The following is a 4,089-nucleotide window of genomic DNA, read 5'->3' as shown; positions in this document are numbered from 1 at the left end:
GTGGTTGAGGATTTGCTTGTTAAAGTTAATAACTTGGTTTTTCCTGCTGATTTTTATGTCCTTGATATGGAAAATAATAATCAAATTTCTCATATTTTGTTAGGAAGACCATTTTTAAAAACCGCAAAAATGAAAATTGATATTCATAGTGGCATGCTTACAATGGAGTCTAATGGTAAATTTGTGAACTTTAATATTTTTGATACCATGAAATCTCCTAGTGATGATAATTTTGCAATTTTTGTTGATTCCTTGAAACTTGTTAAATTTAATACAATTGTTTCTATTGAAAATAAAGAAGAACCAAATAATAAATCATCTTTGAGTCCTAATCTGCATGAAGGGACTGTTTCTTTGAATACTCATAATCATCGAAGGTACTCAAAAAGACGATGAAAATTTAAAGATATATCATAAGTCGAGCCAACGACGATAAACAAAGGCGCTGCTTGGGAGGCAACCTAAGGTGTGTTTGTTCCATTTTTATTTTATTTTATTTTATTTTATTCCCTATTCTCATTCAATAACCCTTTTTCTGCATGCTTTTATTCAACATTGGGGACAATGTTGATAATAAGTGTGGGGGAGGAGATTTAGTTTTATTATTTGTTTATTTAATTTAGTTTTATTGTTTGTTTGCTTATGTCAAAAAAAAATTTATTATTATTTGTTTTCTTATTTCATAATTTTCAAAAAATATTTTACTAATATTTTATGCAAAATAAGTATTATTTTGAAAAAAAAAAAAATATTTGTCCCTTCTTGGAATTCATGACATGATTGAATAAATAGTTTGCCGAGTTGTGATTAGTTTGTTAACATCTCTTGTTTGATATGTAGTGGCTATATTAAGTAAGCAATAAACCTGTGAGTATTTTGAGCCATTGACCGACACTTCGGTCTTATTTTCTTTCTATTGTGCGCTTTCTTCCATAAATTTTGTTTCTCTAGAACTTGCCTTGATTCTCTTTTAAAGCTAATTAGACCATGCATGATTCAAGTGTGATTAAGACCATTATTTGATTTTGAGCCTCACTAGCCAAATAACCGGTTTGTCCTATGATTTATCATTCCTTTGTTAACCACTTTGAGCTTTATGGCCATTCCTTTCTTTATTTTGAACCACATTACAAGTCTTTTATATCTAAAATAATGCCTTCACCCAGCTGAATAACTAGTGGAGCAAATTTTGGATTATTTTTGTAATCTACGTGAGGTTGGGAAGGATAAGTGTGGGCGAGATCACTTATTCTTATTAATATGATTGAGAGTGAGGTGAGTTGTATCTTCGTTACCAATATGTCATTGGTCTTCTATGAAAAAGGAAAGAGGAAGCAGTTCACGATTAAAAAAAAAAAAATTGAAAAAAAAATGAAATGGAAAAATGGAGAATATATGTTTGAAAAGGAAAAATGTTGCTGAAAATGAGAAAGAATCCACAATTAGTTTTGAGTTTGAAGTTACCGCTAAATAAATGAAGCAAGGAGAATTTCTGGTAACATTGCGGAAATCTTTATTTTTGAGGATGATAGTTGAAGTGTCAATGAGAAATGCTTTGAATGAAAAAAAATTGAGGGTGTTAGATTAATTGTATTTATTTTTCTCCTCTAGTTTGAAGGTTTTATTTAAACTACTTTCCGAAAATATTCCCTACCTTAACCCTAGCCCCATTACAACCTATGAAAAGTCCTTATGATTTGTGTCATGCATGACTCTTGTAGTGGTGATTGAGAAGATATGCAAGCCTATGGTAGAACAAATTTATAGGAATGAACTTGAGTGAAATTTATACCTATCAAACACTTGAGTGATGAGTGATATTCTTGTGAGGGCTTACTTATTTAGTTCTCTCAATTTTCAGATAGGGGTGCTACCTTATTAATTGCAGGGTGCTTCAGATTGTTGTTCATGATATGTTATTAGTTTTGGGAATTTTATTTCAATTTACTTCGTAAATAATATTTTTGCTTGGGGACAAGCAAACGTTTTAGTGTGGGGGAGTTTGATAGGCACATTTTCCACTCATATTTTAAGTACATCTTTATAATAATTTTGCATTGGTTATTTAATATTATCTAATAATTAGTTCTTTTTATAATATATATATATATATATATATATATATATATATATATATAGAATACATTAATATATATATTACGTACTGACTAGTATATATAATTATATATATATATATATATATATATATATATATATATATATATATATATATATATTATGAATCTTAATATATTTTAAGTATTACTTTATATATTTGTGGGTCCAATTCATTGCAAAAGACAAAAGAAACAAAGTATTTAACATTTGAATGCTTCTTCAGGATCGTCGATTGCAAGCGCTATTCTCACGGCATTATTACAAAAAGGGTGGAAAGATTATGTTGTGCGGCACAAAAGTAGGAAATTGAGTGGTAGGAAATAGTTTAGGTTTATTTTTAGAATGCTATAAATAGTAAGAGTTTCCTTTTGTAAAATGTTCATTCTTCCCCTCTCGATTATTCTGTAAAGCTGTTATCAATGTCCATTCATTGCTAATTTCTTTAGCTTGGTTTAGTGAATTGAAGCCCGGAATTGATTATGCTGTAAGATTATTTATTTATTTTTATTATATAATTTTTATGCATTTGGGTATTAAATATTCTTCTAAGTTATTTGAATAGTTGTATCATTTAATTGCTAGGGAGGCCTACTAGTTATTTACTTGATATAATTATTTGCTATATTAGATAATGTTGTGCTACAAATTATTCTAATATTCAGTAGCAACTGGGTTAATTATTGACGGCTTAGTGATAATTGGACTCGGGTAGAATATTTTCCTAAGTTAAATGCAACCGCTTGTGCTTGTGTTATTTAGTTTGTCGGTTTTCCTAGTTTCTATTGCTGCTATTAAATTAAACCTATAGCACTTGTCTTAGGTTATTTAGTAGTTAGGGGTAATTAAACCGCGTGTGCTTTAGTTACCTATAACTAAGGGAAAACGGAAATGAAATAATTTCACGATAAATATTCAATTGCATATTAATTACTTTATTAGTCAATGATCAGTGTTGAATTCCGGTGGTGGATCTTTACTAACCAAGGTTTCTTATTATAAGTGTTTTCGATATATTATTTTCATTGCTTTATTCGTTCAATTTATCTTTATTATCGATATATTCCAAACCCCCTTCCTTTAATTTGAGCACATATTTAAACTAGTTACTCCTCGTGGGATCGATCTTTACTCCCGCTACTACGTTTGTAAGGTTTTAATTTGGGAGCCTACGACAGCGGGAGTAAGGATCGATCCCACGAGGAGTAACTAGTTTAACTTTTGTGCTCAAATTAAAGGTAGGGAGGTTTGGAATATATCGAGAATAAAGATAAAATAAAAGAGAATTTAAATAAATAAGAAATTTAATTGAACGAATAAAGCAATGAAAATAATATATCGAAAACACTTATAATAAGAAACCTTGGTTAGTAAAGATCCACCACCGGAGTTTAACACTGATCATTGATTTATAAAGTAATTAATATGCAGTTGAATATTTGTCGTGAAATTATTTCATTTCCGTTTTCCCTCAGTTGTAGGTAACTAAAGCACACGCGGTTTAATTACCCCTAACTACTAAATAACCTAAGACAAGCGCTATAGATTTAATTTAATAGCAGCAATAGGAACTAGGAAAACCGACAAACTAAATAACACAAGCACAAGCGATTGCATTTAATTTAGGAAGATATTCTACCCGAGTCCAATTATCACTAAGCCGTCAATAATTAACCCAGTTGCTACTGAATATTAGAGTAATTTGTAGCACAACATTATCTAATATAGCAAATAATTATATCAAATAAATAACTAGTAGGCCTCCCTAGCAATTAAATGACACAATTATTTCAAATAACTTAGAAGAATATTTAATACTCAAATGCATAAAAATTATATAAATAAAATAAATAAATAATCTTACAGCGTAATGAACTCCGGGGCTTCAATTCACTAAACCAAACAAGAAATTAGCCGCGAATGGACATTGATAACAACCTTAAAGAATATTCGAGAGGGGAAGAATGAACATTT

This window comes from Ipomoea nil, unplaced genomic scaffold (assembly GCF_001879475.1).
Source record: "Ipomoea nil cultivar Tokyo-kokei standard unplaced genomic scaffold, Asagao_1.1 scaffold3065, whole genome shotgun sequence".
NCBI classification, from domain to species: Eukaryota; Viridiplantae; Streptophyta; class Magnoliopsida; order Solanales; family Convolvulaceae; genus Ipomoea; species Ipomoea nil.
Note: the sequence above shows the minus strand (reverse complement) of the source record.